A 13967-nucleotide genomic window follows, 5' to 3' on the forward strand; every position below is an offset into this window, starting at 1 on the left:
CGTTTTATGTTAATCGGACCAACAGTTTTGTAATCCTGCTGACAAAAACATAACCTCCATGGCAGAAGTGATTGGGTGATAAATAAATACATAACTTTATTATTATGCACATTTTTATATCAATGGTTGATTATGTGCCACTTTCAGGAATTGCGGGGCCTACTGAGTGGTAGGAATGCATATTACAAGTCTTCAAATACACAATAATGTACCGCATGAGAGTAGATTTAGCTTAGTTTTGAGTTTACCAATGGCGATTACCAAATAATGGAAATATTCAATGTAAAAATATAATTTATTAACAGCCCCAAAACTCAGTAATGTTTGCTACATTATTTGTCCGTTGGTTAGAACGATGCTGTTCTCTACAGTAGGGGACATTCAAATGGTTAGGGGATTGGGAACTACACCATGCATTACTTCACTTTGGGGACAGAACAAAAGTGACTTACATATGTAATAAAAGTGATCATTTATTGGTTTCATGACATTTAAGTCCAGAATAACTCATTAGGAAAGTGCAATCTATTCTCATATCAGGAGTTGACATTCTTGTCTCAAAATTCGGCATCACATGGGCATTTCTGTTGGGGTCCAAAACAATGTCTGTGGATTAATTCCGGAGCAACTTTTTTTCTTTTAAAAGATCATTTTATACAGCAGTCCAACCAGCCACCACTCTAATAGAATGTCCTGTATGAACCAGTGGGAATGGCACAACAGCAAACATTCCTCACAATTCGACAGCACCAAGATCATTGTTCTGCTTGTACCAGGAAACTGTGGGAAAAAAAACTGTGTGGATCAACAGCTCTTAAGTCATTATAGAGTTAGAAACAAATGGTTGCTACATTCCAAACCTTGTTCCTCTTTTGTTTACAATTCCCAAATCATGTACAAAGTAGGATTTCCTTTTAGAGTGTATTCAAGTTTGTAAGAGCACCTCTCAAAACTAACTAATCTAAGTTTTGGCTCTACTTGCGGCCAATGATGATACTTTGAGTCCTGTTATAAAAGTAGTCTTTGCTTTTGATGAAAGTCAGCCAAACAGTTCCAACAGTTGCATCTTTCTAAGCAGTTGCATAACCAGAGACGTGGTGTAACATGGTACATATTAAAGATGCATTTAAAAGAGGGAAACAGCTTGAACCGAAAAGGACACCAATTTGGACCACTTCCTCCTGAGGCAGCAATCACCGCCACTTCCGGGTCCTCCGCCAGTCACGCCTGATGTCACAAGGCTTGACAGCCACAGAGTGCATCACCATCTCCCCCTGGCAGGGGTCAGGTCGTGTTAACCCATGTGCCTGCTCCCTCCATGTCTGTCATGTCTCAGGTGATCTGTGCCTTCTTTTCATCCCTGTGTTTGCAGGCTTCACAAGACCCCCGTGCACACACATCCTTTCATCCCTTCATCCCTTCCTCTACCCTTCCTTCAGCCATTCCTGGAAAGGGGGTAGGCCTCTTCTCTCTATGCGGAGCTCCTATGGCGCCATTTTGATTCTTTTGAGCCGTCACCCGCCATCAGCATTCCATTGACTGCCATTCATTTTGGCGCCACATTGACAGCGAATAACTTGACATGTATTATCTTTTACCGTGACTGTTATTGCCACTATTCATTTCAAAGATCCCAACCGGCCCATCAGACACGGCCTCCCAAGAGCCTGGGTCTGTCCAAGGTTTCTGCCTAAAAAGGAGTTTTTCCACGCCAATTGTCACACTGCTTACTCTTGGGGGAACTACTAGAATTATTGGGTCCTTGTAAATTACAGAGTGTGGTCTAGACCTATTCTATGTGTAAAGTGTCTCAAGATAACTCTTGTTATGAATTGATACCACAAATAAAATTGAATTGAATAGCATGTTAGTTAGCAGCAATTAGCCGATGCCGTGTTATCTCCTAACATATAGCAATGCTCTCCCTCTCTGCAAGATTTGGAATGATTGAGATTTCTCTTGGCACAGCTACCAGAAGACTTTTAAACTTTCAGACAGGTTGCTCCCATCACAGCTACGTCATCAAGCTCAGTTGGAGGCTGCGCAGTAACGCTCAGCACTCACCGGAAAAGAGCTTCTAACATCCTTCACTAGTCTCCTTCCAGAGCAGCTGGAGCTGTTGGTCCATTTATGGTTCCTGGATGTTCGGCTTTTGCTCCTCTCTCTTTTCATACTGGCATTCAGCAGCTCAAAGGGACATACGTTACTCCTCCATTCTCACCTCCTCACTTTGGGCGACATACTATCAATGCTTTCTACGATTTTGCCATCCTTCTCTCCAATGAGGAAACCTCTGGGCCTAGCACCTCCATCGAGTTCTCGGCCATTAACCTGATTCATTGTCGTTCCAGGCATTGCTGCTCTCTGAGAAAGTGCAGTGCATCACTCTGCTCCTGTCAAACTTTCTTCTCGCAGTCAGATGATGCACCAATTGCCTGTTATTTGCGCTCCTAGGGAGTCTCCGCCACCCAGTCATCATCCATCCTCCCGGACCAGCCATCAGACGACATCCACAGCTATTCATCCATCTGCACATTCATAATGTTCTTTAAATCTTTAGCTAACACATTGTTGTGGCGTGGTCCTTGCTAGGGAAGTTCCCATTAGCTCACTAATAGGCCTAGATATGTACAGAGATAAGCTCTATTATCAAGTGACTTCTCATAATTCCACAACTGTCACTCACTCAACACAAATTTGTTTGTATCAAGTCAATGAAGACTGGTGCTACAATTCAGTTTTAATTAAATTACAATTCCGTCTTTGCATTTTGATAAAACATCAAAACTTTTTTTTTAAACTGGCCAGGAGGAAACGTTTTATCTATCATTATTTCATCAGTTTTTTCCAAGTAGCCATGTCACAGAGATCTTACGTGTTTGTTTGTGGAAATGGTTGCAGACTAGCTCATCAATGAAAATGCTGTCACAATGCATGTAAAAAGCTTAGTGTTGTTGAATAAGAACTCATTCAATCTTTGGTTAAGAGAGCTAGTAAGTGGGCAAGATTTTCATTTTTGTCAAATTTTTGTTTTCATTGTCAAAATGGCTTTCACACTTAACTTTTGGGACAATGCATTATTGACTTAAGAGTTCTTTTGATTACCTTTACTTTTTACACAGTAGCTCTTCAAATGTTTGGGAATAATTTCACACAGCACGTTGTCTGCCAACATCAGAGGGCCTCAGTGTTTGCTGTATAGCTGTTCTGACTGGCAACAATCCAAGAAGTCTGAAAAGCCAGCTTTCATAAAGAGAGGAGAGATGAATTAATCATCATAAATGTGGGGATAATAGTGAGCACTTTTAGACAGTCTATGTTGGAAAGAATTCACAGGGTTGCACTCGGTTTTACAAACAAAAATGCCAGAAATAGTTGTGTAAAGAATGAAAAGCAAAAGCCTGAGAGAGAAGTTCAAATGTTTTTGTTTACTTTCTCACCTTCACACTTTTTTTAAATTTGCTAATTTTTGTGTTTTATTTGCGGTACCTTCCTAATAATGAAAATAACAATATACAAAATCTGCACATAAAATAAAAAACAAGTTATGTGCAGTCTTTGTTTACAGGGGGAAAAAAATCAGTTTTTCCAAAATTCAGTTTTTCAATAATGTTTTTCCCAAAGATGGTTTTGGTCATTTTAAGTAGAACAAATCTCACTGATGTTTGATCAAGTGTTCATTGTTTTGATAAGTTTGGTTTTAATTAGTTATTTGACTCTATAAAAACAGGGAGAAACTTCATGATTGACAGTTGTGATTGGTCACGTTGGAATATGGGCGTGACTGTGATACCACTGCTCCACTGGCCGATCACTACAGCACAGACTCTGGCTCCAAAATAACAAGATGACAGCGCACATTTGTACGTTGGTAGGAAGTGGAGATGCATCATCCATCCTTAAATATAGTCTATGCTACCAACGCACAAACCGTGAAATAAGACAGCCCAGTCCTTTTTTTGACTCTTTTTTTCATGAGATTTGGCTCCCCGTTTTATGTCACATAGAGGCTCATAAGATTGAGATTTAACTTGCAAAGGTGTGCCATAGTTTTCTTGCAAGCCAATCACAGCAGACTGGGCTTTTCGGGAGTGGAGCTTAAAGACACAGGTGTAAAAACCGAGCATGTCAGATGGTGGGCGAATGCCTGGTACGGGTACGTATATTCAGACGTGTTGTTTGTGTAGAAACAATATAGGAACTACAAGTATGAACCTGATATGTTGCCCTTAATATTTCATTAAGAAAGCCCAATGAAACTTGGAAATAAAAGCCTCAATGCATTGTGGAATCCCCACACTACTGTTTAAGGCTTGCCTTTACAAGGCTGGAAGACTACAGCAGACTACAGCAGTATTGCAGTTAAACCTAGTTAAACAAAGTTGCCCACAATACAAAATCTTGGTCAGGTTGACTAAATAAACTGGGGTTTTTGTTTAGGTTTTGCCATAGTGTCACTGATGCCGAGTTACTCATTTGTGATGTCTGCAGTTGTGTCTTTGTATGTTCTAAATGAAATCCTAGACGGAGAGAGGTTCAGACACTCCTGTGATGAAAACAAACAGGACTTTAATTGCTTGCAATTTGCTGTTCTCTTACGTTGTAAATAACCCATAAGGATTTCCCTCACATTGTGTAATGCTCATTCATAGGAACGCACAGTAACATCCACTTTCAGCCTTCGTTTTCACACTTGCCGCAGTGTCAAGCCCTGCTTTAGTTCTAAAAACGTCACTGGCAACTTGAAGGAAAAGCAAATATTGAACTAAAACTTAAAAATACTTTTCCACCTCACTAAGGGGACCACACACACATACACACAGACACACACACACCACACACTAACACCAAAATGTTGAGTGCAAGACTTAACACTCTCTTTCTCACACACACACACACAGTTTTGCTTTTCTTAAAAGCCACATCCTGAATCTCCATCCTGAGGGGAAAAGATTTACACTGTGGTTGTCCTTCAGGTACACCATAAGAGTTCTGCACTAAAGCCTCTATGCTTACAAACCCATACTTTTGACTTTTTACAAAAGGGAAAGAAGAAAAGAAGGTATGAAATCCTATTACAGGTTTTGCCCGTTGCTTGAACACGTTATGCAAAACCTGGCTCGTTGTGTCAAAACTCCACACACAAGCAAATAAGACAAGACTGAAATAAACCATTCACGTCTAAGTCAAATTGAAACTCTGCTATCAAAACAATGATAATGATAAAAACAATCCTTTGTCGAAATGTCACTCTCATGACAAAATGATACCCACTTGCATCATGTAGATACACCTTCAGACCAGCAGAAATACACTAGTCTACTTTATATAAAACACTACAGTCTTTTGTTTTCACTGATTTTATTCAGTTCCACAGAAGTCATGTTTTCACAACAACCAAAAAATGAAATTCTGAATTCTAAATCAGTACATTGCAATAGTATATTTTAAAGTACAGTAATTTCAGATAAATCAAAATTAAAACAAACAAGACACTACTGTAAACACAGAAAAACACAATTGTGCGCAGGTGGGCTTATGGATTCTGCCTTTTAGGTTGAATCCAGCCTCGTCAATGTGAATACATTAATGCGGCTTGGCAGCTCCATCCATGTCCAAGATTCTCTGTAACAAAAAACACATAATGTGGATGGCTTTACTCAAAGCACACACCTACACTACTACACATACAGAACCAACCCACCCCACCACACAGGTACCTGTGTATCTTTCTGAACTATGTGGTACTAATCCGGTGGTACATTCTCACCTGTTACTTGACTGCACCCATTATGTATTGTAAATGTAAAGGATTAGATAGATAGATAGATAGATAGATAGATATTTATGGATCCCAAAAAATGGGAAATTACATTATTACAGCAGCACAAAATTACATGCATACAATGTACATGAAATAATAATAATAATAAAACATAATAATAAAATATAAGAATATAAGAACAAGTATTTAAATAAATACAAGATGAGAAAACAAAATGAAACACTTACCTGTACATATAAATGTCAAAGTACTTTGACCCTGACACTGTTCCTCTCAAATGGGACCCTGTACTCTTGCTCCATGGTCATGTTGTGCTTTACCAAGATATGTCTGATAGTGGTAATGCTTACTTGATTTATGTTGTTGAATACTTGCCTATGCCACAACAAATTGTTGTTGTTTGCTTCTTTTTTTACAGTACTGTGTACACTGAACTTTACTATATTTCCTGTACACAGTACTGAAACATCCCAACACATTCTCACGGCATGTTTCACAAAACTACCACTTTTGTTGGAAAAGGATCATTAGCCACCCTGCAATGCAATACATGTAACACTGTAACGTGATACGGTACAGTACTGTAATTACTCTAGATACAGTCTGAGTAGAGTAGAGATCTGAAGACATGCCTGTTTTTCAGTCGGAATGTCTGCATTGTGGACAAAACTGTGAAAGGGCTTCAGGGTGGACTCTCAGACCAGCTTCCCTCACAGTCAGGCCATGGTTTATGACATAAACCAAAGTTGCTCTTGCGTCATTCAAAATAATGGTCCTTCCGTGGCCTCTTCGACCACGTCTTCCTCTCTCTCTCTCTCTCTTTCTTCCTCTTCCTCTGCCTCTGGCTCTCCCTGCCTCCATGCTTGCAAAGTTCTCAAAATGGCTCAACTGATACCTTTGTGTAGTTGGCTGATTGGTGTTCAGTTTTGTAAGTATTTTCAGGTGTTTGTCTAGGTCTTTTCAATAAACCAATGTGTGTTGTATTTTGAATAGATGTGCTCCCAATGGTACCCTGAGATTTCATTTTTGAACTAAGTGTCTTATGTATAAAATGGTGTGTGGTGTCTAGGAGCAAGTGCTTTGCAGAAAGGAGCAGGTGTGTTACAAAATTGTAAAAAACTGTAGTAGCTACACAGAAATGTCAAATGTGCATCCACCATACATAGCAGTAACTCATTTTGTGCAGACAGGAAAAAACATCTTCAAAATCACATGGGACAAGGAAATAAAGTACACAAGCAAAACAAGAAAAAGAAACTACTCACATCAGCAGGTGAGCTGATCTTACACCCTGTGTATTGTTTGGCTGGATTCTACTGGGGTCTTAGTTGGAGGTTAATGGGGGCTTGAAGAGGCCAGCAGAGGCCAGGGCACTGGAGGAGGCAGTGGAAGGGGTCAACCCAAGCCCTGCACATGATCCAGGATAGCTATGCTCCGTTGGCCTCTACCATTGTGGTTTAAGTGAGCAGTGTAACAGGTGAAAAATGATGGTCCATAGCCTTGATGGTACCAATGTTCACAGATTTTTTGGTAATGTGACCAGTTTACAGGCAATATCTAGGCCATATTACAGTAACCTCCTGCAATACTCAATTTGACTGTGTCTGTATCATTTTAAACTTGACATTTGCAAGAATCTGGACAGTAACTTTACGGCATCCAGAGTGAACTAGAGGAGACAATTTTAGCGTAAACACACAACAAACTGCAAGGAAAAGCACACAACTGTCACCATGTTCCCCTTGAAGCAAAAAAAAAAACAGAGTGGTTTGTTTTACTTTAAGCTGTGATTCACGAGCCATATTGCTGCAATGCTGAAAAAAATGGGACACAGTTCTATTTTGCAAGCATCAACGTAATTCAAAGCGGCAGAGCTTCGCAAGGCACAGAAAAGGGGAGTAAATGACTGCTGATGCTTTGACCTGTGGTTTGTGGTACGTAAGCAAATGTAGGGTCAAGCTTAAGCTACCACCACACACCATAAAGCTTTATATTTTGAAACTTTGCCATTTGACCGTAGATAATGTGAGACATTTTACCATTTTCATGTGTGATGCATCATGGTCTGAAAATGTGTTATCTTGTGATCTGAACCTGGCCTGTCACTATAATATTCTTGGTTTTATTACACAGTAAGTAGGCAGAAATGTTTAAAAAAAAAATAAGAGCTGCACATTACATTACATCGTAAATACAAATGATTGGAGAACGCCTTGATAGAAAAAATAATACTGGATTTAATGGGCAGCTATTTGAAAGCAGAACTGTGCACGTTTGCAATTCCAAGCTGGTCATTATAGTCAATTCATGCCTACACTGATACAGTTTTACCAATCATTCTGTGACGGTCTATGCAGACGATTGGCTGGCAATAAACACCACCCACCTATCACAAGGGCCACCAATCTTCAATAAACGATGCTTTGGTTTCTTGCGGCCAGCATAGTGTCAGCTAACTCATCATCCGCATTCCTGAAGTCTTGCCCAGTTCAAATTTCTATTTAAACTGCCCTAATAACACAATTGTTGAAATGGGCTGAACAAAATATGAAATGAAGAGGAAGGAATTGCCTGTCTTGCCTTGTTTACCGTGCTTAGGCAAACATAAATCATAATGCTGACAAACGTACATTTCTTTCCAATCTACGTGCATACAATGTTTTTGCGTGTTTTTTTTGTCACAGGGCACTCTCTCAAATGCAATTATGTACAGCAAACATTCTTAGAAATCAACAATCCCCAATAGAAGTAGCAATACACTCGGGATTAAACTGTTGCCCTCTGGTTTGTTTACTTTGCAATGTAGTGAATGTGTGCATGGTACAATGGTCACAATAATACTGACATTTGGCAATTTCACTGACCTTGGAAAAAACACATGGCCTGACCAACCAGTGTACATGTAGACATTGTATGCTCAATATTGAAAGCCATAAGTAGAATACATTCGGTTGAAGCACAGACAATTCCTTTGTAGTGCATTTTAGTTTTGACAACAAAACTCCCCACAGTGGTATCTAGCAGGTCTGTCCTGCACTCATCGCTGCAGAGTCTTTAATGCAGGTGTTATTAAAGCAAGACAAGATAAGACTTGCCATTGGTCTGAAATCATTAACATTTACTATAAAGCAGTAGACACCAAAGCTTCCTTATGTTGTCTTTCTACAAAGCAGGTTTCCAAGGAACTCGATCCAACAAGGCTGGAGAAGGCAGAGAAAAAAATGTGTTTTAGTCAGTGTTATTTTTGTCAAGCAGGAGATAAAATCAGTACATATATGTCTGATGGAAAGGTATGCATGGTTTTCCTTGAACAGAATAGCCCAAAAAATTGTTGCTGAAATAAAAACCTGGTGCTGATATACAACTGTTGCTCTGAAACAAAAATAGCAAGAATATCTGGTAACCATGAAAACAGGTATTTGTTACCAGTTGAGGAATAACTTAATTTGACAAGATTCTTTTTAAGACTTAAAGACTTATGGTAGAGTAACCCTCCTCTGTGCTATTGTTTAAGGTCTGATTCCTGTCATGACATACAAGATTTAACACTCACATTATTAACTTAAACCTGTTTTCCCACTAGCAGGTGATGGCAGCATTGTAATGCTGCTGCTCTGCCGTGTGGTATACTGTAGGACATTCCGAACTAGAAGTGGTTTGTATTTGAGTTCAGTGTATTTTTTTGCAATATTCTTCCATTGCATTACCCTAAACCACTTGTATAAATGTCCTTCTAAATCCTCATACTGACTGCCATTATTCAACATCTCCCCATGAAGTTGACTGATCATGGATAGTTTTACAATAGGAAATGGGTAAGTCAAGCTATATGTCATATACTTTAGAAAACACCAATGTGCGCACATCATTGTCCATTTGTGGCAAGGGCCACACTGCAGTTTGGCCATCTCATGTGTCATAGATATACCCAATCCCCCTGATGGTGGAACAGTGTGTCCAGTGCTGGACTAAAAGGGAAAGCTTCCTGAGGTCAGGGGAGTATAATGCACTAGCTTGCTCTCAAATAAAACGGGTTTGTTTTTCTTAAAAGGAGGTTGAGGTTTTTGGGTTTCAGTCAATCACCCCCACACCACACCACCTCCTCTCCTCTCCGTTTGTTACAATGGAAGCCTTATGGTGGGTGCATTTTGACCTTTTATAGTTTAACCCAAGGTGGTGATTGGCAGAAAACTTGTTTCATGTGACTAGACTCTGGTTTGGCCCACCTAAATGTCAGCTGTGTATAAATTTGGTGAAGAGTGGACTGCATACATAGTGCAGGAATATTACACAGAATAAACAACTTAGTGTACATCCATTTTTGCAATGACAGACACTTTAAAAACATCCAGTGCAGAAGATTATGAGTAGGGTCATGGGGGCATTTTACTTTTCACAACTTGACTTTAGAGTTAAAAAAACAAATCTCTCAACATCCACCGAGACAAAACCAGACAGAAAAGTCATTTTCAGTCTTGATAAACAGTATGGTCAAAAACGAAAAAAATTAAATCTCATTTTATAAGGTCATCCATGAGAAGATGTTGTATTTTTCTAAGCTAAATTAAAGTCAGTGCCTGGCATGAGAAGACGTTATGGGGAAGAAGGTCTGTGTTGCTCTCAATTCAGATCAAGAGATTACACATACTGTAAGTTTGAATCTACGTTGTGAACCTGGAGAGAGCACCCATCCAAAATAGTTAAAACTCATTGGGTGTGATGGTCAACAATGGTCAGTAATGGCCGGTGGTTTGGCGAGATCTGCTCCTTGTTAGACAGCTCTTCCTGTCCACACACATACTGTATAATAACAACTTCCTCAACAGATTGGAAACCTCTCCGCTCTCACCAGCACTCTTAAGTTCCTCTTTCTCTCTCTACTCCCTCTTACATTCTTACTTTCTTTTGCTCTTTCTTTTTTAAGTCTTTCTCTATCTCGCGCCTTCCTTTTACATACTGACCTTCCCAGGCTGGCCTGGGTCTTTATATTTCAGGCTTTGAGGCTAGATCTGAAACAAAAGCAAAATTATGGGTCTGGTTTGGCTTGAGGAGAGCGCAGTGACCCCGGCATGTGGTTTTCTTAGGCCAGACCAGAGAGAGGTGAGGTGGGGAGAAGAATTTGTGTGAATTTAGATGTGTATTTGAAGAAAACCCCAACCACAGCTAATTTGATTGTGTCATTAGCAGGAGGGGGTGATCTAAACTTGGGCCGGCCAGTGATAGGGTGAAATCCACATACTACCAAACTCAACACTTGTTTTTTCCTTTTTTTGTTGAGAGATTTTGGGGGGAAACACCACGGTAAGCACACTACTTGGCACCTCATGAATCTTCTCACCACCTCAACACTTGCCCAAGTCTTGAAACGGTTGTTTCTTGAAGCTATTATGACTTCTATCACTTGTTGCTCTGGGTCATTGCCACCAAAGAGTGGACCGGTATAATCCAAATCGTGATGGGTGTTATTGTCGCACAGTCACATTTACAATATTGCCCCTAATCAATCAAATGACATATTTGTATTTTTTTTTTTAAATTAGATAGGTTATTGCAGGTGTTGCCACAAAAGGCATTGCTTTATGCATGTTTTAAAGACAAAGTGACCAAGACCTTGGTCACATGGGTCTATACTCCAAAGTGCATGGCATATGTTGGTATACATGACACAGAGGTGTTCTAATGAAACAGATATAAATGGAGAATGGTGTATTTTGAGACCTTACGCAGATGGATCACCCTAAAGTAAAACAATCAAAAGAAAATTCACAGTTTCTTCCTGTGTCTCTTAGAGTTTCCTACAGTGGGCCTGCATCGTACTGTGTGGTCTTGAACCCTATTTAGACCTAGTGGGTGACCACTGTACAATTAGGTATGCCATGTTTCACAGCAGCAGCAGAAAGTGGAATTCCTGTCAATGGAGCAGACCTTCTCATGTTTACTGCTCACATATTCTTCCTACCATCCATGGCACTGCACCCAACCTGGCTTATGGTTGATTGTATCATGCAGTATGAATAACACAATTATAAAACCCCTCAAAACACACCATGTTTATATAACTGCAGATCCTCCAAAAAAAGGACTTACTACACGCAAAGATGAAAGTTGATGCTGCTGATACCAATTTCAAAGCTAACATAGCTATATGTTTCTTGGCTCAAAGGTGTTTGATATAGCTTAACTTTGATATAACGGTTAACACGGTTTCATGTCAGAGGGAGAAAAAGGGCAGCATATTGGAGATCTTCCTGACAAAATAGTTATGTAGATTTTATACATGTCATTTACATAAACAATGCAGCGTGACATCTTTAACACATTGTGTACATCAAAATCAATGGAAATTGGACCCCTTATTGTTTTCATCCTGCCTTATCTGCCTAGATGCCAAAAAACAGAACATACGTAAGTTTAAACATAAACGTTGGCTACTTGCAACAGCCAGAAGACATTTTTTGTTTCAAAAGAAGCTGAAGGAAGCAACAAAAATCACAGCTTAAAAAAAACAGGAGTTTGGGAATTCCAACGGAGTTCAGACGTCGACATTACTTTTGTTCGTCAACACAAAAGGGTAAGTTAAGTTTCCTGGTAACGTTAGCTAACATTTGCATGTGTTAGGGGCCCCGGTCACTATTTACTTTACGCTATTTAAAGTACATGAACTTTAGCAACCACGATTACACACCAACATGTGTACTGTGTACTGTTTGTGTTTCAAAGCATTAAAGCTTTGTAAAATCGCCGCCGCTGACCACCTGGTGGTCGATGTCCGACCAGTGAGATCTCTGGTTCTGACCTGCTGTGCTTCGTATAATCTTTATGAGAGTCATAGCTTATGACAACAACTGGAATGCATCTGGGCCAGCAGAGCCGGGGGGGTGGACACTGTCACAGGGTGCAGAGGAAGAAGACCGGAATGTACGGGAGGGTTTGATGCGCTACATGAAAAGCTAAATAAAAACTTTTCTTTGATATGTTTTCTTGTTTTTTTAAAGTAACAGTGTGCAATATTGGAAACGACATAAAGTCCCTAATATCCCTTAATATTGAACAGTTGAAAAGTGAGAATAGTGCAGAGAGTAGATAATCTGTTGGTGTCTGGCTAGATTTTTTTAAATGTTGCGTTTGTTCTGGACACACACTCCGCACTCTTGTTTGCTAAAAACGAAGTGATCCGACCAACCAGCAGTCTGCAGGTTTCCACGTCACCTTTTGGGACCGCCTCAGCTCGCTTTGAACCTCGACTGAGGTAGTACTAAAAAAAGTACCTGGTAGCAGGTCCTAGGGACTTTTTTTATGTAAGGTAAAACCAAATAAGGCGAGTAGAGTAGAGTCGAGGCGAGTCGAGTAGATACCACGCAGTGGAAAACCGCCATAACACACAGTCTTGAAATATTGTGGTTTGCCCTTTTGTCAAGGAGTCATTTGCCAAGTATTTGGAGTGCTTATACATTTTAGTCAGTGACTGCTGATAAATGACAGCTAAGGATATAAAAATTATGATTTTAAGGAGGTGTGCAATTTGGGGAGAAAATTAACAGCAATGGAGAGAAACAACATTACGGTTATAAGCCCCTGTGCCAAATGGTGCCATGCTTCATTCATAATGGTGGAGAGAAGAGTTGAAGCATCAAAGTGCAGAGGGTGGTCTAGCACCCATGACTGTCTTGAGAAAACACAGAAAAAAGCCACAGCTCTGGAATCACATGTTTAAATCATTACAGTACAAGACCCCTTACCACTGCAACCATGCCCTAATGAGGAATCTATCCATGCTGCTGCTCACTGAGTAGTGTTGGTAGGAGGTTTGATGACAGACCCTTGCGTGAACTACTATTGATTCATCACGCTGCAGCCCAATCGCACATCCTTGAGCTTAAGCTAGAGAGGCCTCCATGTGTGCTTGAGCAAAGGCCAACCAAACACGATAACTTCTCAGGATCCACAATGCATTCAACCTCGGCCCTCTCACTTTCGTCTTCAATTAAGAAATACCGCACACACACTCCGTTTCAAAAAAAGAACCGGCATCCATAAATTGTAGAAACCATTGACTGATTGGCAATGAGCTCTTTTTCAAACAAAGAGCTCTCTTTAATCTACCTACTTTTGCTCGAATGGCCATTCAAAAGTGGGAAAATTGACAGTCTGATGAGATCCCAATATATTTACAGGTGATTTC

Source organism: Etheostoma cragini, chromosome 8 (assembly GCF_013103735.1).
Source record: "Etheostoma cragini isolate CJK2018 chromosome 8, CSU_Ecrag_1.0, whole genome shotgun sequence".
Lineage (NCBI taxonomy): Eukaryota > Metazoa > Chordata > Actinopteri > Perciformes > Percidae > Etheostoma > Etheostoma cragini.